Below are 27,941 nucleotides of genomic sequence, written 5' to 3' on the forward strand. Positions count from 1 at the left end.
TGTCTTTCTTGCCTGCTCATCTTCACACAGAGTTTGCGTTTTCTATCTCACCACACGCAAAGGAAACACATTTGACATAACTATTCTTGTTTTCATGGAGTCAATAGCTCCCATCTGAGCACATTATAGAAGGTCCACAAGACTACGGTCTTCCCCTTATTAATAAGAGGCTGTTTGCAGGCATGCAGCAGCTGAGGGCTGCAGAAAGCATATGGATATGAAATATATATGGATACAGAAAAGTATTATATTTCAAGGTAGCACTTAAGCAGATTTTTTGAAACCTAGTTAACATATTTATTGCTAAAGCTCTTGACACTCTTTCTGAATATTCTTTTCTACTCATTTGTCTGGACAAATTACAGTGTAAAGCTCCTGCAGCAGGCACCAAATCTTTCAACACCTGTTTTTTCATAGCCTAGGCTGGTGGGCTATCAGTGCTGAGCACAGCTTTGGGCACTTCAGTTAGAGAAAAAAAATAGTCAGTACAATTCTGTGTCATCCTAAAGATTCAGCCTTCAGTGACTATCTTCAGCAGATCTGAGCCTTTTGCCAAAGCTTCTGAAAATGCCTGTACACGAATTGCAAATACACAGATTTTTATACTCAAAGCAAAATCTGGGTACACAAATATCCAAGTTCATTATAAAAAGATTACCACGGTAAATAAATAAATAAGCTAACAAATACCCATCCATGTATGTAAACATTGGATCTGTACCTGCAGAAACAGCTGGAAGCTAGTCCATGGTCTGAAGCCAACTTTTGTCCCAAGTTAAATATTTGCATAGTATTAAGCTTAAAATTAAAGCATTTGCTGAAGAAACTTGCTGACTTGTGTATATGAAAAAAGAAGAGGGAATTTACTGTCCCTGCACACTGGAGCAGATTCTTGGGATGCCTTCTCCTTCCCATGAATTCCTGGACAGCAGAGAGACAGACAGACTACCGACCAGGGAATTCCCCTTTTGGTTTCCGGAGGATTTTGTGAGCAGGCTGGACAGAGAGGCAATAACCCAGGTAGTGATTTTATGAAGGCAGCATTTGTTGCTTTTGTGCCTGCCCCTCGACCACCTGGTAACACTCCTTCCTTTTAGCGTTGTCCCCAGCAGAGAAAAGACCCATTCACCCAGTGCCTCCATCCTGTGCCACTCCTGGCCCCCAGTTGCTGGTGGCTGGGCCAGCATGCTGGTCACTGGCAAGATCCAGCCACTGACTGCCCTGGGGATGTGGGTCGGGGGCTGCTCATAGAGGGGCTTTCTGAGATGGGTTTGGCCTCTGGCACCCCCCTACTTGCCAGCATAAGACACAAAAGCACTGCTGTCTGTCTATCTGGGCCAGAGCAAAGTGGCAGGTCCCCTGTTCCCAGGTATTAACGGGTGCACATGAGGCTGTGTGAGTGCCTGTGCTTTCAGGTTCCCTCTCCTGCCCTCCGCTGAGGGAAGAACTGTGCTGGCAGCATAAGTTCCCTCTCCTTTCATCGTCAGCAAGCGTCTGACAGTCACACGTTCCCATTGCTGCGTCCAGTACCTCAGGTTTACAAAAGGCTCTCACCATCAGTTTGCTAGTTACAGGAAAATGCATATTGTGCTGTGATGAAAGGCCAGTGCAATGTCAAGGGCATTAAAAGGACTCCAGGGACTTATTAGAGTCAAAAAGGAAAGGATTTATGATGGTTAATAAAGTTAAATCTGCCAGGGTCCTCCTTATTCTTTCCAACTGCAGGTAACCAGATCTCATAGAAAAAATTATTAAAGTGTTGCAAGTTATTACCGTCTCCTTTGAAAGAAAACCTTTGTTTTTCTGTGAAGCATCTGGCCAGGCAAGAGAGGAAGAGGAAACACATCACCTGCCCTATGCCTTGGGTGAACAGAAAAGACTTTGGTACCAACTAAGTATGTCACCTGAACAGTCCCCAGTGGGTCGCTAGCACAACTGCAACATCAGCCTCCGGTCAGCAGCTGGGACAGGGCTGGGACTTTCACACACCATGGAGCACCACACTGCGGCTCAGCAAGGGACATGGGCAGAGAGGGAAGAAAAGCTTCTCCCTCTGTCAGCACTGCACATCAACATGGGAAAAGGACAGAGCACAGAAGGAAGCTCTTGCCTCTTATTCCCAGTCTTCTGCTGAAGAATGAAATCTAATTGGATACCACGGGACTGCTCTGAAACCTGATTTAAATGCCTTGTAATCTCACGTGCCCAGAACTTAACATAATTTTACAAAACACTAGAACAGGTTGCCCAGAGCAGCTGTGGATGCCCCATCACTGGAAATGTTCAAGGCCAGGTTGGATGGTGCTCTGAGCAACCTGGTTGAGTGGAAAGTGTCCCTGCCCATGGCAGGGAGGTTGGAACTAGATGGTCTCTAAAGGTCCCTTCTACCCCAAGCCATTCTATGATTCTAAGACATTAATGATGTTTCACATTGAAATAATAACACTGAGAAAAGGCAAAGCAAAGCAGAGGGCCAAATCTTCAAAAACCTATTGGGAATTTTGTATCCATATCTAAATTACATGCACTTTATTGGATCTCAAGTTTTCATTTTTCTACCGCTTAATAATCACAAATAGGTTAGATACACCCTTTCCATTTTGTCATTCTTTCACTATATTACATCAAATTTAATTTCCTGTGGAAGTGTGTAATCTTTTCAGTTGTCACTGTCTCAGAAGCTTTTCTGTAATAAGCAGAGCCCCGTCCTCTGGCAGGTCGATCTTTTACGAGCTGTGCTCCTGCAGATTAGTTTCCTGAAATGTTTGCAATGCTATATGAGACACGGCAAGAGAGGAAAACCAAAGTAACACCCAAAAGGAAACACAAACATGAAAACCTTCACTTCCTTCTCACTGCTGTGTTCACTGGTCAAAGGAAATTTCATTTTGATTTGGGTAGATGGCAAATCCTTGAAGGTTATTACCCTGTATCAGAAACTTCACAAGGTGCGAGACACAGCATCCCTTGCCCTACAGCTTATTAAGAGCACAGCTGTGAGACGGCTGCTTGTTCTTTGTGCCTAGGGAACATGGAGATCTGCAAGCGGTCACCACTCTGACAGCTGCCTCTCCCCAATACCTGCCCTCAGCTCTCTGAGAGGTTCCCTTCACAGGCAAAAAGCCACATTCCACCAGAAAAGTGAAAATGTCAATCAAGATGCATTCATGCTTTTCATACCTGTGATGGCAAGAAAGCAGACCAGCTGATCTGCTGGGTCCCTTCCAGACATTTGCCCCTGCAGGACATGAAACTCATCTTCTTCAAAGCCATTTTCCTTTACAATATTCACATACCCCCCAAAATAACTTCTTTACAAAAACATGTACCAAAAGATAATTCTGAATCTTTAAAAATTAATCAACTCAGAAGAAACACGAGCAAGAGAGATTCTTAATCCTATATCACTCCTAAAAAGGTGCTTAGATATGGATGGCAGAGGAGACATCTGTACAAATACAAAAGGTCTGCAAAGGGTCATGTTAATGGTATTTGGCCAGCACAGATTACTGAGGGTGGCTACAAAGGTGTGCTAGAACCCCTGTTAGCATAAGCACATGCAAAGCTCTCTCACTTCAATGTTGCCTCTGGGAACTCCTCTTCAAACTGTCCAGCCAGATTTGGAAACCTTTACCATCCAGCACACAGGTTACCCAAGTTGTGAACTGCTCTCCCGAAGCACACTACATTGATCAGTGAAGCATGATCTTTCTCCTCCTGCTCCCTGTAAGACTTTTATCTTGCTTTCTCTCTCTCACATCACTGCTGTAGCAGCAGATCATCCATATTTTTGACATTGTCTTCAAAATTGCATCTAAAAATACAGTGCGTTATACCCAGATATAATACTTTTGGAGTAAACAGTCATCTCCTCTCATCACTTTTTAACTTTGGAAACTAGACAAGTATTTCAATAATTGAGCCCTCTTCTGGTTAGTTTGCCTATCTATTTCCTTGTAATTCTGTTTTACGCTTGTATCTTTAATACTTAATCTCTAAGAAATGGCTAATCGATAAAAAGAAATCCATGCAGGGAACATTACTGTAACAGAAGTCTCAGGTGTTACATGGAGCGCAATCCAACTCCCAATCAGCATGAAGAAACGTTTTTTCCACCAGCTTCAGTGGGAGTTGCATTGGGGCCATAAATCAGATGAACATGCTCCATGCTAATGGCTATGTGGTGTGCTATGAATTGCTTCAGAACATAAAACAACGACGTACCCACTCTCATAGTAACATTTTGCTATGGTTTTGCAGGACCTGTGTGTGTCAACAATTTTCAAATCACAACAGTAGAAAAGAAAAACATGCCAGTTATCAGTGACTTCAGATTTTTGGCCATAAACTGAACAGCCTCACTTAGTCAGATGTGGATCTCAGTCTCTATTTCCTAAAACAGGGTGAGGAAAAAAGGTTCAATATATGGATTTAATTCCTATTGAAATCTTGGTCAAATATGATGGGTGACATAAAGATAAATATCAAGGGAATAACTGCCATCATCTGGCTGAGTTTGGTAAAATTGAGTTAATTTACACTCTTTAGGGATTCACTGGTGTGTGAAATTAATCTAATTTAGACTGACCATAAACTGAAAATGGAATGAAGGAGGAAAGCAATTAAAGATCTTTACTAAATGCAAAAATAGTACTGCTGCAAGTGCAGCAAAATAGTTAAAGTACAGAACCATTCACGCTACTGCTACCACCCCCTTCTGCTTGAGGCAGAGAATAATCATCTCTAGATCTACGTATCATCACTGTACCAGTATAACTTCATCCAAAGGAAACATCGGTAGAATGTTTCTACCAATATCTGTAAACAAATACATGTTGAAACAGTTCACTCTTCTGTGTACAGACCAGGCCTAACAGATAAACATCTGCTGGAACAGCTCAGTGTAACTGATTATACATGTGGCTTAACATTTACTTCAATGACTTTTAGCACCTTCATGTTATTGTTTCTGTGTTGTTCCAACAAGCCATGGTTAATGTAAGATGCAGACGTTCACATACCGTATACTTATGAACAACTGGTTCCCAGAGATGTGGCAGTGATAACATTGTCATCGTACGATTCAGAGTAGCTCACGGTAGATCACATATCAGAAGAGGGTCCCACCTGAAAAGACAACAAATCCAGATAGTAAGTTTATCATACTCAGTGATTTACATCAGACTCTGCTAATACATTTGGGCATTTTCACATATTCCTCCTGTGCATTAACAGGGTCTGTGCTCTTTCCAGGCTCACAGAACACATTTTGCCATTCACAATGGCAAGCAAAAGTGCCCTGCTGTAACCAAACTACTTTGGCCAACTGTTCCAGACCAGATTTCAGGCATGATATCAAAGCAATGAAAACCAGTTTTCAATGTTAAAGCAGAAGCTGTTACTGTCTGGTTGACAGATACAGAATTTCAGATTTCCCATTTGTCAAGTCCTTGGAAAGCATTTAATTCCTTTCACCAGTGCATTGCCACTTTGGCTTTACCTTTCCTTTTTTTTTTTTTTTTTCCCCTTAACATTGAAAATCACTGGTTTGGAAGAAGACGCAACACTAGAGCTCTCTTGTGAACTATTCCCTTGAAATCAAGGGGTCTTAAGAAAGCAGTGACTACAATCACCTTATTTATAATCATCTGATAATTTCAAATCACTTGCTGAGTGAGTTTGTTTTCAAATATTATGGTAGGTAATCAATACAGTTATGGAAAATGAGTTTGTGCTAGCAGCATTGTCTCCAATGACAAGACACACTGCAGCAAATGAACAAACCTTCCAGTTTAGGAGCTGAAAAAGTTTTTCCTTAGGAAAACTATAGGCAAAATCACAACTCATTGAAATAAATGTAGGTTCAGGCAACCTAAAACTCTACAGCATTATATAAAGAAAATTCGTTTGGACTGTGCATCCCCATAAATAAGTGTTTGAAATAAGAATTAAGATGCTCTTGCTTGTTAATTGTATTGACTCACGCTGTGAAGCATGACGATGTAGATGAAGTCATAAAAAAACAGTTATTGATACAAAAGGCAGATTAATTTGGTTCTCTTGATTTTGAAAATGACTTACAGAATACTCAGAAATATACTGACACATGCAAGTACAGACACACCCACAGAGATAAGAAGTCTTGTAAGAGAGAAAGATGGGGCCTTTTCTTTTTCAGTCAAGCCTCCCCAGTCAGAAGCTGACCTTCCTGCTGTTCTACAAGCTGCACCTCATCCTATGATAAGAGGTTTTCAAAAGGAAAGTCTAGTAAATAACAAAGAATTTCCAAGAAATTATGGTTTCAGATTTTAGCAACAGTTTAAATTTTTTAAATTACTCTAATGCTTCTTTGATTCTTTATACCTGCAAAGAGGCTTGGCTCCTGCCTTTATTATGCTTCACTAACCAGCCACAACACCCTGCAGTTCACTAGCACCATGCACATCTTCATTTGCTGCCACCTAAGCAAGTCAGTGTCTCCTATAATCTGTTTCATCTTCAATAACAAATGTAAAACCATGTAAGACTAAGTAACAAAGAACATACTCCACGGTTCAAAACAACAACAACAAATTATCAGTGAAGGGTGCACTGCCCATAGGTATGATGCTAAAATGTAATATCTAATGTTTGCCTGCTCTGAAACAGTATGAATACAAGTAGACAAGCACAGTCAGAATAGGGTAGCACACATACGTTTCAGGACACCTATACTTAAACGCCGGACACTGAGGTGAGCTGCTGAGCCACAGTGAGGAAGTGTGGAGTGTGAGCAGCACTGAGGAAGACAATGGAGTAGTGACTGCTAGCAGTGCCCAGAGGCAGCTCTGGCTGGCAGAAGGCACAAGGCTCTGTCATACTCCATTGACAGGATTTCATCTGCACTCCCCTTTATTGGGAAGAGCCCCGTCCCTCCCTGTTGGAATAGGCTGGCTGAGGATGAGGCACTGTCTCAGTCATTCACTCGCCTCCATCCTCTAACCCCAGCAGGAGCTCCTTCTCTTTCACTGACAGCTACCTCTGACTGCTCAAGCAACAGATGGTCACCGGGAAACTCATGGAGGTCTGACGTATGTGAATCCAGTGTTGGTTGACATAGCGAAGATGGAGCAAAGGAAGGATGGCAGGGCTGCACCACAGGATGAGCTGAGGACCGTGCCAGGTAGACCTGTTCTATTGAACTGTGTAAATTTTGTTTCCTAATAACTCTTTTTTACCTATAAAAGCAATTTTTTCTCAACCCACTAAAGGCTTAAAAAGAAACTTCCTTCCCAGGGAAATCATTTGTAGCATCCTCTCCACAGAAGGATAAATATGGCCAACTGTCTTCAACAGAAAAATCCAGTAAGACGTGCAACACATTCTTTTTCTCTTGTAGATTTATTTGGAGTGATTTTATTAATCTATTGCTAATGACTGCACCTAGTCATTTGCAATCATTTGCACCTAAACCTTGCAAACTACCAGAACTTTTCAGTGAATAATTTATTTAAACATTTTTCCTTCTTTTTTCCTTGCTGCCTGTTAACAGTACTGTTGGAAAACTAATACTGTCATAATACTTTTATTTTAAAGTCCTAAATCACCACATGAACTGAAAAGAATGACCACCAAGGAGATACATCATGAACAGAAATATACAGCAACACATGGAACCAAGTGAAACACAGTCTTTCATCTCTAGTGAATCACTTCAAACCTATTTTATGTCGGTAGCTGTCACCAGCTACTATTGGCTTCTTGCTGTTCAGTGTCCTGTAGGAAATTAGTTCGTAATTCTCCCTTTTGCTCAGATTGCTTCACTGAGTGTTTACCCTCTTCCTTGGGCAGGTCAAAGCCATGGTCTAGTTTTCAAGGTCACAAGTCATGCCCCATTTCAGAGCTTTACTGCCTCTCTGCTCACAACTGAGATGGAGAGATCTCAGAGACCATATAGTAGAAAGCCAAAACTGCTCAAAACAAACCACTTCTGGTGGAGCAGGAGGCACTAAGGAGCAACTGATAAGAGTTGATGTAATTACTCACCACCCGACCCTGACAAATTTCAAGATCTTTCTGGCAGAGACTTCCTAGTGCCTTATCTTTGGTGAGAAACAAACACCAAAGTCCCAGAAATATGCACAAAAATTACAAGTCCTAGAAGCACCTCTTCAAAGCAAAGGCAAAGTCTTTCTAGGTGAAGCAGAAGCATGGAACCATTATGAAATCTGAAAATGAAAATTATATGGGAGGTATTTAAAGATGTGATTCTGGAAATTATGGAAATAATGGAAGCATCTTAGTGGGAGAAAGACTGAGAACTAAACGTACATATCAATGTAGTCTCTACAGAGAGAATGGTAAGAAAATACACACAGTTCCTACCCAAACCATTCATTATAGCTAGACAGTGGTAATCTCCAGCACTATCAATTAAGACCTTTATTTTCAAAAGCAATGTTTTAAGGAAATACAGTATTAGGCACAGTGAGAAAAATTAATGGAAGCTGAGATTAAATTTTTGTTCCCAACAGTTCTACATATGTGTGCCATCACTTCTTAAAAGTAAGTCAAGTCCTAAGACAATCCTAAAACTGCATTTATACACACTAAACTACAGATAAGTTACTCTCTCACCCTTTCCTTACAAAAAAGTACAGCAATGAAGAAGCAAATATGCAATCTTTTGTATTATAAATATTTATATCAATGCACACAGCATAGTCACACCAACAGAGCTACAGAGGCCTACCAAACACAGGTATTTAGAAAGTCCCTATAAAAGCACTGCTGTGCTCTGGGACTTCTCAGAGTTTTAGCAATTCTTTCTCCACTTTCAATATATACTATTTGCTTATTTGAAAAATTAACAAGGACTTATGAAATGGACAAGTAGCTAAACAAAATGCTTAGACTGATTATATACAAGCATTGAGTCGTTTACTAAAATCAGGTCGGAAGGTATTATGCCTCAAAAACTCCCCAAATACATACAATAGAATATATTTGATTATGAATTTTATGAAAGGCTCTAGCTTCTATTCTAATTTCAAAAAAGTATACCTGTTAATAGCCATCAATAAATTTAAGTCCCAAGTATGACTTTCCTGGCACCTATTTTTCTGCTTTACAAATTTAGCGTTATTTCAGTAAAGGTAAGAAAGTTGGTATTTAGTTCTCTGGCGTCAGAAAGAAGCTACATTACAAACACAACTGCACTTGCATATTTTACTATGCAATACAAAAAATGGATGGAAGAATTAACTGCCTGTAAAATATATGACTGACACCCATGCAGACTGAAGCCCTTCTCTCCATACAGAACAAGCATGGTACACGACCCTGATGCAAGCTTCTTCTCAAACCATGTCTCCCTATACTCCAGCTATACTCTGGAAGGAACATGAGCAACAGTTTCTCAGTAACCGCGAATTACACTGCTGATAACAACAATTGGTTCTGCATTTGTAAGGTTCAAACACAAATAAGTCACCAACAAGTGGGAGGGCAAGCAGGAAGAGAGTGAGAGAAGAAAAATGCAGCTGCAAACAGGGGGTAAACTGCAGCAGGAGGTTCCACGGCGATGCACAACAATCTGCCATCCAAAGCACTGGGGAATTTAGAAACAGGAAATTGAAGGCACTCCCTGGCACAAAGCTGCACAAAGGGAGTGAGGGACATGCCAGAGCTGCACAGAAAATAAAACATGAAAATTTCCAGATGAACTGTTTATTCTTTTACTTTCTTTGACAACCTGCGCAGAGAGCATTTCAAATTAAAAAATTCTGTTAGACTGTCCCTGGAATGATAGATTCCACCAGCACTACTTAATTAATCACGTATATTGTTCTTTGTCACTCTATAACTTGCTTTGACCTTACTCTTTTTTTTGACTAATCTCTGTTTTGTTGTTGGGGTTTTTTTTTAATTCTGGCCCTTATTTTCATGAATGTTTGTGATCACAAAATATATTGAGAGTGACAGGCAGTAAACATTACTGAAGGCTGTTGCACTTGGACTGTGACTTGGACTGTGATGTGGATGATCATCCAGAGGCTGGTATATGAGCTCAGCGTTAGAAGGTCACTTCAATACCCATTCCCTCCAAAGATCAATGCTTTTGAAAAACAATCTTTGAAATCAAGATCTAACACCAGGAGAATTTCACAGTAATTTCAATTTCTATTCCAGCGACAGTAATGAAACAAAAGTCATTAAACAGAAAATGTTGTCAAATGTGACAGTAGATGCTGGGGATATAAAAGCACAGGAAAAAACACCCCATTCCCTAACACCCCAAGTATAGGTGAGAGACATGCAGAAGAAGACAGACGGAGAGTCAGTCTAGAAAAGCACAAAGAGATTTGATCACTAATCAGAGACAGAAACCCATCTGAGAGCCACAACTGTCTCTGCAGGCTCTGAAAGACAGAATTAAATTGGCTTAGTACTATATTCAAAAATGAATTTAATTAGCTGACATTAAGCAGGATAAGTTTGTGGTACCATGTTGCTCTGACAAGCTATCTCCAGAAGGGTAAGTGGAAGGTAAAATCTTATTTTTCAGGGTGAGATTACGGCCGTGCACTGAGACAGAAGGTAATGGCACATCTGCTGAGGGCAGCTGAAATTTGGAGCTGGACATTTCATCTCACGCTAAAAAAGGATGGTATGTGATAGACGAGCCAGAAGCGCAAGTTTCAGACTCTGCACATTTATTCATATGGCTGTGCAGCTTCATCTCTTTCTGTTGTTGCCACTTATGTGAAGAAGAAAGCCTCAGAGTACAATGTCTGCCAGGACCTCTTTCTCCATTTTCTCTCAGTCAGAGCTGTCCACTGGAAAGACTACAATACCTTAGGTGCAATTTATTTATTTTTGTTTATTAGAAAGCATGTTGGTCCTTGGTTGGAAAAACGAGGTCTGTGCAGGAGGCAGTTTCTGTGCTAATCAGGCAGGCTGCCACATCTGTCAACTGCTGCACATCTATCATGTGTTTTATGGGCTCACCCACAGCACCCCTGCTCTGCTACTAACACCTACCAAGGCTTCTGCTGCCTTCTCTTCGTGGAGTACAACCTACACATCACAGTATAGCCTGCAAGCAGAGAGGCAGTGTTTGACAGAGAATGAAAGTAAACACAAACTATGACCAAAATCTAGAAGCAGACAGTGACAACTAAAAAATCAATGGTAAAATGCATAGTAAATCCAAATTGTTTCCCCCAGGAACACTTGGAGGAAGTGGAATAACACATTTCAAAGCAAGAGTCCCATACATATGAAAGTTAACAAGCCTTGCCTTCTCATGCCTCTGTCTATACACCTATAAATTTAGTTCCAGGGAAAGGCATCTCACTGTTAGTACTAGAAATTCTGCTTATTTGCAGAGCAGCCACATACATCCCAGACTGTTACCAGGAAAGCTATTGTTCACATCACTCATGCTAATATCTCAGCTCTGTCACACCAGAACCAAGCCAGATTTGCCAGGCAAGACAGAAAGGCTCTGTCCATCCCATTAGCAAGTCATTAAGGAGGTGTTCCTCCATCACGTGACAAAACTGCACAGCAATATAAGCTCTCAATTTGCCTGGCAGTGCCCTTCTTCCTCCTGCAGCTCCTCTCACCAGGACTGTACTGAGTCTGCGTGACCTTGTGTAACAGTTCACAGATTTTAAGTGCAAGCACAACGCACTGCATGCCCTTCTCTGGCACCACATTAATCACCCTACTTTAATGACTTCTGCTGATAAACCACCCCGTGTACCTAACTGTCCTACCCACCGGCTGCATCTACAGCAATAAATTAAACATGCCCTTTCCCATGCCCTGCCATCGTGTAATCAACTAGTAGAGACAAAGCTGCTGAGAACCTCAGCTGGCATTTAGGGGTGAAAACCAGCAGGGATCAAGAGACCCCAGCTTTACTGGCTATTTGGCAGGTGACCATGAATCTCTCAGTCAATGTTTTTTCATACAGAATAATCCTTTTTTTTTTCAGCTGTAATGAGAACCGCAGATATAAAATACCACTTATTACTGGTATGTATCTATACCACCTATTAAAATACATAACTACAGATCAGAACTACCTTCAACTAAACAAACACAGCTACAAACAGAGGACATATGATTTTGTAGTATTATTTCTTAATTATTTCACTCTCTTCCAGGAAAGTCAAGTCCACAGCTGAGCACGATTAGAGACATGAGATCTTTATGATAAGAAAAGCAAAACAATGGCCTGATATGACCTAACGAAAGCACAGGATACTACCCCCCTCCAGGGTAGAAATCTCCTTATTCCAAAACTTCCTTTCAAGTGCTCTGAATACGTTACTAAACAAAGAAACAAGAAATTCACTTTTGCAAGTCAATAACATTCTTTAAAATAGTGGCATCTGACATTATTCCATAAATCTTTCCCCAAATCAATGCGTTTTATGTCAGCTGGAACCTTTAAACTTAAAACTTAAACAAATTTAGGTCTGAATTGCAATACAAAGATACATGTAATAAACTAAATATGTCAAAAGCTTCAGTGGAAAACGGTTTGCTGGAGGTTTAACATGGAGCTAAAGGCACACATAGCATTGCAGGACTGACCTCTGTGATGCTAAGTGATGTATCGTGCTGGGAGTGCTACCAACTCATAGGACTGGAGAAACAGACTGAGTTCTTAGCTGCCACAGATTTCATATCTGACCATGGAGGGCATCTCACAATCTGTCTCTGTCTTTGATCCCTGTGATAACATTTTTTCCCTCTCTTCATCTCTCAGATACTTACATTTTAAATTCAGTGTGTCCGAAGATGTAAAGACAAGGAAGCCTACATTTTCACAGAAGGCTTTAGATGTTACCACATGGAAAATAATAATATTGGTAATAAAAAAATCACTAACATAAAAAAATTCCAACATTTAACCATTTTCACATAGCTTCCTATCTGGAAAGTATTCCCAGGGGAATTAATTCTGCCTTTCTCCCAAGATCTGTTTTGTAACCTTGTTTCCTACACAAAAAAAAAAAAACCTCTTCAATCACACATTGTGTGTAATGTCACACTTCTGTCCGTCTGTCTTCCTTTAATAATTTCTCTCAAGACATTCAAAAGAGGTAGCGGTCTCAAAATTACTCAGTTGTCAGAAGTTCCTTCCTATTCCAACTTCTGCTCAGACAAGAGAAAGACAGTCAGCATTCACATTAAGGGACAAGCCTTCCATGTTGAATCATAAGAGAGCACAGAATCTGCAGATAAAACAGATGTACCAAGATGCAAAACCATGTAAAATGCTGAAGTTCATAACTACAGGTGCACCCATATGGCTAAATAAAAGTGGGATAGGAAGCAAGTCTGAGCACTGGAGCACACTGCTTGATAACTTTCCTTCTGCATGTTTTTGAACCACTCAAACTACCAACTCACAAGATAAGCCTGCTGCCAGGAGGGCTGCCTGAGCAGCGTGGATGTCACCTAGGCTTTGTGACCTGGCTGTTAGTTCAAGTGCCAGACCTTTGCGTCCTTCTACACAGCAGCTCAAACACAGCCAGGGACTGCATTCAAAAGAGAAGCACTAACAGGAAGCTGAGGTTCGTGACTTCTGATGCATACTGAAAAATCGGAGGTGTTTTCTTAGTGCATCTGGTGGGTGCAGTACTGAAGCAGAAACCAGGGGAAGGTTGTCAAATACACACACACAGCACTGCCTCACAGCAATGCCTTGACGACCTTCTGTCCTGCCATTCTTACATCTCTGACCTGAATTTGAGTGTCAGTGCCATAAGTCAAGATGTACAGAAGCACCAAGTGGGTGGTGTCTCTGCGAGAGCTCTTTCTGGAGCTCAGCTTTGCTGCCTGGCAGGTGGCTACTTCAGACTGAGTGCCCAGCCCTCCCCACAGCCCCCTGCCTGCTTCCCTGTCCCTCCACGATGGGCATTCCCAAGTAGTCTCTTCCAAGCCTCGTATAATTGCCACAAAAATTCACTACTGCAGACATCAATTACTTCCCTATGCACCCTATACCCAGTACTCATACATTTAAAAATGGCAACTTGTGCACACTTCCTAACTTTATTGCCTTTACATTCAGGGGACAAATCAATAAACAGCACATACAGTTAGAGAAATATGTATCACCCAGAAAGAGTTATGAAAATGCTTCCTGTTTTACAGTCCTTTGCTCACAAATTTTCAAGATTCAAATTGGGCAACAGGAAGATCTGTGACATCTTTAGGCTTCTTTGAAAGTATCAGGTAAATATTGGACGATATACTACCAACTGTACCAGAACTCCATGGTAATATTAATTGCAGCTTCCTTCTAGTGGTCTGCCTTAAGTCCTTTTCATCCACTATTTACAGCAGTGCTTCTTTATGCTGGGACTTTCTTCCCATATTACAGCAGCATCGCAACACAGGTCTTACCACCTTCTTGTCTAAAACTGTGCTACTTTTATTTAATGTCCTGACAAACAGAGGAAACCAGTGTTGCCCTCTGATCTAAGTATTTAAATTCAGGAGCCAGTTATTCCCTTGCTGAATTCTGAAATTTGTCAGTTGTTCTCTGTGGGATTATCCCTTGCCCAAATCTTTCCCTCAAAATATGTCTATATGGGGAGAAACCTGCCTTATCAGGTCTTTCCTCTGAATGATTCAACTCCATTACCTAATCTCAGAAAAAGGTATCTTTAAGATTGGGAATCTGTGAACAGCCACTGATGGGATCCTTTTGGGCCACAAAATGATCTGTTAAGGAATGGCACCTGACAAACGCTTCCACTCCAGGGACCTTCAGTTTCCAAGGGGATGGTTTAAAGATTCAAGTCAATCTTTGGAAATGCTATTTTGCTGAAAAGAGACCAAGATAAAAGCCTAGGGTTTAGGTAGAGAAGAGTTTAGAGTTGTTTAGCAGATAACCACATGTGGTAGAAGCTTTTCTGTTCTTCATACTGAACAAGACTGGTCACCGCTTACAGATGCCGCTCCAGTAGAGCGTATGAAGACTTACAGGGGATTGAGGAGGAATAAAGACAGGTGTCAGCGCTAAGTTTCTCATGAACAAAGGTCTATGGCCCAGCTATCCAGCTATCATGAGATGGAGTTTGTGTTTGTGATCTGTATCTCACTGGGAAAAGGCTACAAAGCTTCCATCACCTGAGTATTTCCCATGGAGTTTTCCAAGAAGGATGCAGTGCAGCATTTGAAAAATCCTGAAGCCCTCAATGAGAAGATACTGCTTTGAAAATGGTGGGAGAAATGCCTCGAAGCTGTAACATATGTAAATACACATACACACACCGCTCTGAGTACTCATTACAAGTGCAAAGACAAACTTCCAAACATGAAATGATACAATATCATCTCTCTAGTTCTGTCACAATTGGCTGTTTTAGCAAAATGTAACAACAATACTAAAATAAATATCATCAGTGAACCTCACTGTCCTGTGGAAAAGCAGTGTGTCTGCCAATAAATACATTTGTTCTACTGCCACTGAAACACAGGAAAGTCAGATCAACAGCAGGTAAATTATAACCAGCAGCACTGGAACGATAATCTTATTTTGCTGAAAAAAAAATTTTTAAAAAAGGCTATATTTTGTTATACTTATTTGTGTCAAAATACATCTAGATGTTGATGATACTTTAAATAAACTGTGTAATAAAAATATGATGAAACAACTTTTGAAGTAATTTATTACTTATTCCCATACTTGATAAGAAAAAAAAAATTACATAATCAAAATAAAAAATATATATCATATTTTGAAAGCAGTCATTTCTTTCCATTACCAGTTTCTAGCATCCTTCTTCCATTTTTGCAGTTTAGGTAGCTCAGAATTTCATCTGTTGTTGGGAGGGAAAAGATTTGAGTAGCTCTAAGTGCAACTACCCGAAGTGGCTTGTAGTTGAAAGACAGATGACAGCAGGATGGAACACATAACCAGAACATTTCAGAAGTCTAAAATTTTTCTTCCTATTGATATAATATGGACAACAGATGGGTTTTTAAATGCAGCTCCTGATACAACTTTGCATGTGAGAAGGAAAATAATTTGGAGTTCACGGGAACAGGAGCAGATTGTTCTGTGGATCCAGTTGGTGTCATTCTACACCCTTAAATTCTCCTGCAAAATACTGTAAGCAGAACAGCAGAAGTCCCAAAATTCTCCACACTGGCTCCACCTCAATAAGTCGTTTCTATTTACAAAGTATATAAGCATATACTCTAACTTCAGGAGCATGTGTAGGACCCAGTGATTTCAGTATGACTTAGGAATCTGCCTGAAATCAAAGTTTCACTTAGAGGGTTTGCTAATGAACTACCAGATTCATCTGGCAGTTATTAATGGGCTTCATTTTTCACTGGGCCCGTATGTTACGTTTCCCCCTGCCACAGCATTTTCTTCATTTGCTAAGTGATGTGCTCACCCAACGGGCCAAGACAGGCCTCAGCTGCACGCAGGAGGCATCCAAGCAGCAAAGGACAAGACAAGCAACAGGACTGTGAACATGCAGGACAACCTCCCAAGCGCACCAGAAACATCATTGTCAACACAGAGGAAAACATGACAAGCAGTATCAAAAGCTTAAGTTCAATCAGTTTAATTACTGAAATTCTTCCTGCTTAAGTCTTAAACTAGCAAAGCCATGAGGGGTAAAAACCCACAGGGGAGAGAAGACAAGGCTGTTCTTGGTCTGCCTTCTCTCACTGGTGAGGTCCAAGCCTGACCACTGTCACCCAGGTAGCTGGGAACAGTGAGGCACCGCGGTCTCACAGCGTCACCTAAGCTACCAGAGTATGATTGTGAAAGACTGTGAGCTCTGTGCGTGTAGCAATGACAAATAACATTTTTCTAAACACAGTATTTAAACATCAGGATCTGGGTCTATGCATGCTGCTCTTCTCTCATGCCTTATCTGCTGACTGCATCTTAGGCTATTTTCCCTTTAAAGTAAAGAAGACAAAACTGGACTTCAAAACCACATGTAGCCTGACTTTTGTGATGACTTCTATGTTTAATAGCATAAATACTACAAGCAGAGGTGCTCACAGTAAATCATGCAAATATCAGTTGCTCAGAGAATGGTCATTTAAAAACAGACAAAACAAAAACAAAAAAAAAAAAATCAAGGTTCAAATCCTGCAGTCAGTTTTAGCACAAACACCCTATTGGTTCCCTATGGATCAATAGCAGAATACAGCATCTGTCTACATGACACCTCTGTAAAATAAGGAGCTAGAAATGACATAAAGAGAATAATGATATTGTTAAGCCTCAGTCATATTTTTGCATATAATTCTCATAAAAATCAGTGTAAGGTGTTATGGATCTGGCCCCAAACTCATGAACTTTGTAGCAGAATCAGGAATTGATCCTATGGGTACTGAGTCCCTGCCTAGCCTGCTAGTCATTAGACCATACTTCCTTGGGTGGAGAATTACAGTAAATACATCAAGTCAGCTGTGTACTGCTGAGCTTGTGTGGTCACACAACACAGACAGTAAAACATGCCACCATAAACTCAAAGGTGTATTCCCATGCATATAACACTGTCATTTCTAGTTCTGATACAAAACGTTTTAATTCCAAGTGCAAACACATGCATTAAAAGCAGTTTTACAGATGGAATAAAAAATACATTGAAGCAGTGAGTGTTATTCTAGTTTTCAGAGTATCTTTACAAAATGGTTATAGAAAATTGTCATCACCATTTTGAATCTACATGAATGACATGTCAGCGGAAATGAAAAACTTTCTTTCTCACTAACGCAACCAGGCAACTTACTGCATGCAGTAAGCCAGCAAAATGGACTTGTTGCAGAAGGAATTGAACTGGCACAGACACAACAGAAAGGATTTTAATATAAAGGCACTGCATTGTGGAAAGCAACTGCACAAGCAAGAATTCTCCATGCAGATAAACCAAATCTGTCGTGATGCTCTTAGAAATAACAATTCCATTCACAAAGTAAACCTTGATAAAAATATCTCCAAAGTTTGGGAAGGTTCAAAGTCAGGGCCAGCTGAGATAAAGAAAGACAGTATACATGTTTTTCTATGGTGAAACCAGTTCCCTACAACAGAGAAGAGTATTGTATTGGTGCTTCCAAAGAAACATGCAACATGTCTCTTTCCCATTCCATTGGCAACACCACTACAGGGTTGAACTCCCCTTGGTAGGACTGATGATGCAATCAACACAATCCCATGGCTAGCCTTGTCTACAGCTGAATAAAAGCTTTTGCTTCTCATCCCCCACCAACAGCAGAGCCATCATGAATTGTGATCTGTCTCTCCCCAAGCAGTGGCATGTTCACATGGGACTGGCTGAGGGGTAGCAGGACTGCAACAAGTACAGTCACAGGAGCCAGGCAAATGCTCTTGAATCCATTCCCGTGACAAACAGCTAAGACCACACAGGTCAAGTTACGCATTATACAAATTTCAGTATTACCTAGTGGCCAATTTCACACACTAAACAGCTCTAGGGAGGCCAGGAAAAAAAAAAAAAAAAAAAAAAAAGTTTCAGCAACACTACTTGGAAAAAGGGAGGTTGTTGCATGGCTCCAGACACCATAACAACACACACAGTAAAATCAGACTTAGGAGATAATAAGCCTGCAATAATGAGAAGATTTTATTAAAACTCTCCCATCTTAATCTATTCTTTATTTTTATCAGTCTTACTGTAAATCTGTTTGGGTTTTGCTGGAGTTTTTTTAAATGTTTCAATCTGCTAAAAAAAGTCTTCTTGAAGATGGACATAATAGAATGCTTATAACAAAAAATGTAATGCATAGCATATTTTTTTCCTTTGCTTATTTCATCTTAATTTGCACCTAGTCATTTTCATGCTGAGCATCTCATTTGGTTAAACAATTAGCGTAAATTAAATTTCACCTTTCTTAACAGGCAAAAATGGTCTCAAGCCTTGCCACAATATGGGAACAACTTGATAACCTGACAACACTTAAGGGTTTGAATGGACAAGATACCCAGGCTTTTAACAAAAGTAAGGAAGATGGAACTGTGTACAGCAACCTGCAGGGCAAGAAATCCCTCTCTGCAGAGTCTTATGACATGGACCAGTAACCTTTGAAGATCTATTCAAAGACCTCAAGATGTGAGAGTTTACTCCTGAGCAAGCCACTGTCCACTCATACACAGAAAAACATGCCCCTCCTTGCCTGTGTATCACTCATGGTGAGTTACTTTCATCCAGCAGCCACATGCTTACCCTACTCTCCTCACTCACACTGATTTAAACAGAAATTGCACCCGAATCAAGGCCAGCCCACACCTCCCACGGCAGACGGTAAACAAACCTTGCTTCTCATGGGCACTGATCCCAGCTATGCTCGTCTGCCACGGCACTGTCCCATGCCTGCAAAGCCCCAGCTCACTTCTCAGCTCATCCCTCAGCTCAACCCCAGGCAACCCTCAGCCCACCCTTGGTCACCCCCCAGCAAAGGCCAGCAGGCACAGGCTCTCTCACCTGACAGGGCAAGGCAGCAAGTGGCCACAACCACGCTCTTTGCAGCTACACTCATCTCATCGACTCCACCGAAATGTGGGGTGAAAACTCCCATGCGTCCCATCATGCTCCCTCTGACCCTCCTGGTTTTACAAGTCTTAGCTCTTAACAAAGCCACGAGGACTTCTCATCCAAAAGAGTAAGGGAAACTCAAGTAAAGGACACACAAACCGCATCAGAAAAGTGCACTCATGCCACTAGCAAAATTTCAACAATTTTACATGATGCCCACACATAGTGTTCATCTGCATTAAGAAACTCATGGAGTTGCAGAAAGGAACATAGCTATTAGTCAGACAGGACCCACTATAGAGTCAAAGGCAAAACGTACTGGAGTTGATACAAAGAGAAAGCATTTTATGAACTCTAATTTGGTTATCATCATGCAGGCTCAGGAAAAAGTCTTCCTCCACCTACAAGGTCTTGGTGTCCTTATGTGCCACTATTTAGATTCCCAGTTCTAAGCTTCTGCTGCTGTAACAGTAACGTGTCTACACAAAACTAAGTCAATTCAGTACAATAAATGAAAATTCTCCTGAAGACTGAAATTTATTGCAAATTTGCATTAAAAAAGCAAGTTTCTTCTGAAGAATATTGCACTGACAATCCAAGAGAAATCCCGCATTTGTTTGGAAAGTCCGGGTGTAACAAGAGCAGCATGGTCTACTTCCTTATAGTGCCTTTCTGACATCCCTTGGCCATGACCTGAATGGCCTCCTGTGTGAGAAAATACATGTTTCCGTCTGTGCTTGTTCATCTCCTCCTCTCTGTGCTGACGTTACCAGCAGTGGTGCTACAGCAGCAGCTCACAGATGCAACTGTTTGTCACTGTAACATCTCAGCTCTTGTCCCTACCAATGCACAATCAGCCTCTGTGTTCATATACACATAGGGTAGTGTAGGAGACCATTAATATCAACACTAAATTTTGACCATTCATTATTAATGACAATAAAATCTCAAAACACAGAAATTAACAACCCTATGTCACAGTTAACAGCTATTTCATTTTATACATAAAACAAAGGGAAAAAATTATTTGGTCAAGATGAGAAGAAGAAGGACAGTTTGAAGGGGAATTCAGGAGCATTAAACCACTCCTTTCTGAAAAAGACATTACTCCTACTCCTTACCAAGAGACCTGTTATTTTTGCACCTTTATTTCCCGGCATTATTACTTAATATTTGTATCCATGCCACTAAAGCACAAAGCCATCCAAGGCTTAACAACTCAGCATGACTTTGAAGATCAAACCTAAGTAACAGCAGAGAAAATTATCAAGGAAATATTATTAAGGGAAAAATTAACTTAAAATCAATTGCTTTCATTCTAAAGCATTTGTATAATCATTTGCCTCCCTTTTCCATAAACTAGTTGTAAAATCTCGAGACAGAGGACTGTTGTGTTGCACACATGCCTAATGACACTATAAGGACATAGTTAAAAGATTTATATAACCATTTATAGGGGCAATCACAGCTCATCAAGTTATTTTCTTTTACACATGAAATCACCCCATTTAAGGGACTTTTCCCACTTATTATTCTACAACGCTTTTCCATGGAAAAACAAGAGTAGGAGGTTGGGGTGGGGGGGATTTGGCACGCATATATACAAAACCCTCAAGAACTGCTCATGCCTGAGCAAATTCACTCATCTGTCAGTTAAACATTCCCATCCCAAGACACATCCTCATAACAAATAGCTGGACCACGTCTGTACAGCTGAGACTATCAACACACAACATTTCATCTCAAAACCCAGTCATTTCAAGCCTATTCTGCAAAACTTGAGTGCCATTATTTCTTTGCCTATCTTGCTTTCTTCTGCTTGCAAGCATCTCGCCAGGCATGATTCATGTTACATAACTCCAGCTTGTTAAAAACAACAGTTATGCAGCTAGGTAGTATGATAGATTAATGAGGCAAATCCAGAAGTTGCTTATTACAGAACCAGACAATAGCTGCTCCTTAAATAATATGCCTATGCAACATTAAACAAATGAATAAGCAACTGCACCGGCACTGTTTACATTCGCAGTTAAATAAATCTTTCAAATTCAGGGTACAATAGACTCCAGACTACTCAGTGGCTCTTCTCATGCCACAATATGCAAACTCCCCAGTGCATACACATTTTATTTTTTAAAAGTGACCCATCCCTCCCCAGTCATTACAAAATAACAGTTGAATATTGAATCAGTTACTTTCACTCATAAGAATGCTGTATTGCTTTAAAGTTCTGGCTGACTGTGCTGAGACAAAATCCTCCTCCCTGAGTTAGCTGCAAAATGCTTGCATTTTGCAAATAACCATTTTTGCTTATATCCCTGTTTTGGTTACAAATTGTAAAAGCAGCAGCTGGAGAGGGTTAAACAGGCTTCCTGTCAAGGCTCTGCAAGAAGCAAGTCCCTGTATTCCAGCAAGACAAAGAAATTTGTTCAGGCCCTGTATATTCAGCATTATTCAGCACAATTGGGATCATATTCCAGGATCCCTCAATGCCCACCTGGCAGTGTGTCCTTTACATTACAGAAGTGATACGGTCTCCCCAAGGCAAATCATCACCTGACCATCCTGGTCTTTGCAGCTCAGATATGTCCAGTGACATGCTACGTGGAGCAAGTCAGTGCCACATAACTGTATTCTCTTCCCAGTCACTTACAAAGCTTGTATTTCTGGCATCACCACCACAGCAGAGCAATAGGGAGGCGACTGGCTGCCCCAGGGAGGAGACAGCAGCAGTGGGGGCCCTGTGCAAGCACCGGCTGGCTGCCGAGCCCAGACCTGAAACTAGGTCTCAGCCCACTTGACTGCAGGGGAAGGGAAGGGGGAAAAAAAAAAAAAAAAAAAAAAAAGGCAGCAGCACTTTCTCAGAGCAGGAAGAAGGGGAGGCCACGAGCGTTTCCTGTTGTGCAGCTGAAACAAGCAAAGACGTCATTACACTTACGCTCCCTCAGGGTGTCAGCAGATTGAGGGCCAAAGTTCAGTCATTTCCAATGCACCGCAAGGAGGGAGGTTTTAGAGGAGAAACCAGCAGTGGCTTTATTGCTAACAGTGGTCTCTGCACTTGCATAGCAAAACAGCTAAGCCGTGTGTTACCAGGCTCAGCTGCAAAGTATCGTATGTGACTAGAAACAATATTTGCCCAGGAGCCGTGCTGCTCTTGTTTTTCTTGTACAGCTTGTGTAAGAATATTACTGCAATACAGAAGTAGAATAAAATATTACTATGATATCAAAATGCACTAACCTTTCACTGTAGCCCATACTTCTGCAAGCATCTGGAAATCAAGCCTTGCATAGTTTTGGATCCCATGGCGTAAAACATGTTTTGTGAAAGCATCTGGGGTACAACCAGTGTGTAAAGCTTCAGGATTCCTTTATCAGATATGGCTGACAAGCCAGCAGAGCAAGTGCAGATGCTTCTTTTCAATTTATCCTTGTCTTTCTAAAGCAGGTAAGGGCCCAGCTTAAGGAAAGAGGCAAAAACACAGGAGTTGGGTAGTGACATGTGGATGCTCAACATTTCCTAACTGATTGTCTCCCAGGCTATCCATCTAAACTTAAGTAACTCATTAGTACACCTGGCAAGCATAGGGAGAATCAGAATTGCAGTCCTACCCACCCTTACTACCTTCTTAAGATAGACATTAGAAAGACTTTTAAATGGGAAACATCTTTAAGACTCCCTTTCAGAGTCTCCACTCACCATTGGAAGCTTTCAAGTGTGAACAACCACAAGTAGGAAGTGCTCTGTTTATAGCTGATCCTCTCCTGAGGTAGAGGGATGCACAGGCTTATAGTATGTCTCACTCTTGAGACACACTGTAGACCCATTTTTAATAGTGTCTCAACAACATGTCAAAATACAGTGATAAACACAGTCATTCCACAATAAGCATGTCCTAGCAATGACCTCTGGTGCAGGACACTAGACTTTTGCTCTGTACACTGAATGGGGCAGACTGCTTAGCAGTGCTCCACTTGATAAAAGTTGATTTTCAAATAGAGGTACTTAACAAACTTCAGTGAAAAAGGTTACAAGTAGTTTGGAAAATGCACTTCCAAATTCTCTTCTCATAATATCATCACTAGCTAAAGAGAGTATTTTTGCTGTATTTCTGCAATAACCACCCTGTGGTCACACCGGGAACTGAAGCCAGTCTTTCAGCCCTAGTAATTTTCAAGGTATTAGAGCTGAAACTAGGGAATCACCAGGCTGTGTCTTGGAGTCATAATATATTGCATCTTTCACGAGAACATACACAGTGTCACTGGCTAACCAAAACTGCTCATTTTACTAGAAGAAGGTCAAAGATAGCATTTTAATTATTTATAAACTAAACATTTTGGATATACTTTCAAAAAACATTCTTCTACAAGGTTATGAACTGGTTTGGTTGTCTCCTACACCTCCCCCTAGAGATAGTTTTTTCAAAGATTGTGTATCTTTAGGATTAGCTACCCAGTTAGCACGAAAAAACCGCTACTTCTTATTCTGACACTAGCTTGTAGAGTTAATCCTGAAGGCTGTCAATCTGGCACTAATCATCAGGATTTTTTTCAATATTAAAAAAATAGGCAGACAAATTAGTCTTTGGTGTTGGTAATGATTTGCACTACACAAACATTAACTGTAGCAAAGAGTTTGGATTAGTTCAATCAGAGTAAAGTGATCAGAATCAGGCCCTTAAAAAATGTGAGTGCTAGAACAGAATCCAGCCCATATCATACAAAGCAGTGGGTGTTAAGTACCGACGTCCTTGTGAGGGAAGGAAAAAGGGGACAAAAATCCTCAAAAGTACTGTAAGAAAGCTTCCCCTGTGTGCAGCATTCTAAACAACACATAAGAGAGACATCTGATTTTCTGAAATCTGACCCTTTAGTACCACACTCACTCAGAATAAACTTATTCAACTGTTTTTAGACCCACATCCAAGAATGAGGGAAATGCACCAACAGTTCGCTCTTTTGACCATACTGGGACAACTGCCGCATGTCACAGCAGCAGCACGTGGACAGGCTGGCACACCAAACTGAAATAGGCATCTTTCACACATATATGGCTGCCCATTGCAATACAATGTCTGCTAAAGAACACAGAATGTAAAAAGGAACAGCAGTGTATTCACACACCTATCCACATCCTGAGAGTTAATTTTCATGTAATTACATCTTACTGTTCCAGTAGTTGATGAATGGTAGTAAGCCATCTCCACCATGGTGTGAGGTGAGAAAGTGCAATATGATCTCTGCAATATACTTTTCATCCAAATACAACCCTACTATTAAAAAAAAAAATGCATCTGTTGCATTGATTTTATTTATTTAAAGTTTGAAACTTAACGCAAAGAGACAGATGCAAACTGTGTCCTGGTGTCACTGCCAGTGCCCTTGGTACACTGATGAAAACATGTGCCTTTCCACTCGAAAATAGAAGTTGGTTATGGTAAGTACAGATACATATGGAAAACAACTCTGAAACAAAGTTGGCTACCTACAAAATATCTAGCACCTTTACAGGTTTCCAGAAACTCTCTTACACTCTTACGCTTTATAATCCATCTGTCCAATACTTAGAACAAAGCCACTACATTGTATCACTTCAGAATTTAAACTATGTACAAGGTTTTTATAATTATTTCACTTCCATTTGAAGGCATATTTGAGAAGTGCAAGTGGAAAAGCCATTACCTTGAGATTTTTTTTGTTGAACTGTCTCACCACCAAGGGAATTCTCTCAAACAACCCTATAAGCAGATAATTAAAATATCCTGCACCATTTTATGAGGAAAACAAGGCAAAGATGACAAAGTCCAAGCTGCAAAACACCTGACAGCAGGTAATTATTTATCTTCAAAATACGTGTGGCAAAAAGCAGAAGTGGGGGGCTTGTTTTTCACTATGACCTGGGTGTCCAGTCCAAGTACAGCAGTACGCAAGATGCCACATGAGAGACTGCCCACACTGAAGGGCACGATCCAACCACCACTGAAGCAGCGGCAATTAGAAATTCCTGAAGTATTCCTCATCATTTTGTCTTCTCATCTGCTGCACTTAGCTGCCTCGTATCACGCTCTCCTGGCCCAGGAGAACTCTGCCACCAGTTCTGGTGTCTCCCCCGTGTACTTCGGAGGTCTTCAGGCACAGGGGACGTGCAGCGTCCCATTCAGAAGCTACTGGGAAAATGCTACATTCCCAAGATGAAAGTTCCCATTATGTAGTAAGGATCAGTTTAGTATGAAAATATTAAATTTCAAATGGGATGATCCCCTGAAGTGAAGATGTGTGTGAGTGTTCACAGAGATATAGTGTGTGAGTGTATATGTGTCTGTGGTGTGTGGATACACATTTACATACATACACTCATGTATACGTTAGTGTATAAATATTAAGTTATACATACCCATGTGTGTATATGATATATATTCACATAAAAAATAAAAGTTAATACATAAAAGTGATTTGGCCAACTGGTAAAAAATCCCTGTGATTGTAACTACCTTTTATAAGTAATGACTTACAGAAATTCTTTGGACAAAACACATTAAGTCCTGGAAGCTAAGTGGGGGAAAAGGTTTGCTAAAGTATTTATTTTTTATTTCAAATGCCTAATAAAGATAAAGCAGATTTGAAACCCGTGTTTAGGAACCTGAAATTTTCAACAATGGGTAACCTAACTTCAAGAAACCAAAACCAATTGTTAAAATACTAATTTAAATTGTTTTCATGGAAACAAAAAGAAAGCACTTTCAATATGTTAAAAAAATATTAAATCAACTTTACTGCTTCTACATCTCATGAATTCAACAAGATTCTAGGCAACAATAATATTTAGAATAAATATTTTTCTTATGGGAATAGCATTTTCCCTCAAATTGACCAGATGATATCAATTAAAAAAACCCAAATATTAGATACAGAAAACATATCTACTGACTTAAAAACTAAACTCTATTCCAGTGAGTACAAAGCTTGTTTAAGAAGATATTAACTTTTCTTTTAAAGATCTTCTTACTTTCAAGTGGAAAATGCTTTTCTCCCCTTATAGTATTTTGACTAATTTCAGTCCAAATTAGGAAAATCTGTTGAATATATCAAATGCAAATATAATACTGATTCCAAGTTCTGCACTTACCCTGTATGTCCACCTTAAAAAAAAAAAAATTAAGATGAACAGCAAAATAAATAAATACAAACCAGTGATACAAAAATACAGCAACTTTCTACGTAATATACCATCTGTTCCTCCAGAAAAGCATGCTGCATCAAGCCACAGGGGCTATAGCTATGAAAAGCCCTTGTAGAAGAGCCAAGTTCCATAATGAGCAGTTTCAGGAGCTGAAGAAAACTGTACCAACCACCATAGTAAGGAGACAGCCTGTAATATGCTCAGTGGGAACTTACCACCCCACCGTCCTGGGCTGGGGTAACCCAGGCTGCCACAACGTCCTCAGAGAGCTCCCCAGATCTGGCAAATCCAGGGTCAGAGGTTTACAGCATACCAGGAAAGCCAGGCAGCACTGCGGAGCAAGTGCTAGTTGTCTGAGGATGTGGTGTTTTGCCATGGCTTTTTACGGGAAAGTTTTGTCTCCAGAGTTACAAAAACAGTAAATTGGATTTCCCCAACTACTCCACAGACCACACCTCTACTGATGCTGCTCCCTCCTCTTGTACTGCAGATCTGGTATTGGCATACAGAAACAGTTTCCAGAACATGGGAACAGGCAGCCTAGCATGCCTGCTACCCCTGAGGCACACGAAAACTAGGAGCTGCTGTTGCATGCCAGATGCTTGCTCACTGTTGTGTGCCTTACAGCAAATGAAGTCAGAGTCTTCCAGCCACTCAGGCAAAGAGGCAGGCAGGAGAGACCCAGATCAAAGAAGTACTAAGGGGTGCTCTGTTATGGTTAGGAAGGGCAATTAAGGTGTGCAGCCCTCTCCTTCCAGCTGGCAAAGTCTCAGGTACTCAGGATTATATAGTAAGAATTTACTTCTGCCACTTCTGTTATTATTCATTAGGTATGTGTTATAGAGGTATCTGGCCTTTCCAGCCTTTGGTTCCATTATCACACCAAACACAGGCTTTAGGGCAAGGTCTGAGTTTTGTAAACCATGCTTGGAAAGGCTTTGCTTTAGCTCTCTGTCACCAGCCCCAGAACAAATGACAAAATCGCAGATCCCTGGGCAATTAGGAGACCATACCTCGACTGGAGGGAATTCAAGAGCCAACACATTATCACAGCTCTCATTAATAAAATAATAAACTGTGCAATTACAGTGTGTTGTACACATACCTGAGGGTATGCAGTAAGGCACAAATTTAGAAATGGAATGTTTCCAACAACCAACAACTTAAACCAGCAAGGATCCTTATCAAACAATTAGATTACTCAAGAACTACTCCAATAACTGG

General features: G+C 40.7%; 1 protein-coding gene across 5 annotated transcripts in view; it reads right to left on the reverse strand.

The window, feature by feature from the left end:
- Positions 1-27,941, reverse strand: part of HIVEP2 (human immunodeficiency virus type I enhancer binding protein 2) — a 138,430-nt gene that overhangs the window by 98,278 nt on the left and 12,211 nt on the right. For 3 of the 5 annotated variants that reach the window (XM_027904377.1, XM_027904361.1, XM_027904368.1), the window contains exon 2: positions 5,022-5,127. The gene's annotated coding sequence lies outside the window, so the exon portion shown is untranslated. Of the gene's footprint in view, positions 1-5,021; positions 6,670-27,941 lie in introns of those variants that run through there. The other 2 variants (XM_027904355.1, XM_027904399.1) reach the window with 1 other exon arrangement.

The sequence above is a fragment of the Empidonax traillii genome, unplaced genomic scaffold, assembly GCF_003031625.1.
Source record: "Empidonax traillii isolate 1590-97213 ecotype Southwest subspecies unplaced genomic scaffold, ASM303162v1 scaffold24:size2376012, whole genome shotgun sequence".
Lineage (NCBI taxonomy): Eukaryota > Metazoa > Chordata > Aves > Passeriformes > Tyrannidae > Empidonax > Empidonax traillii.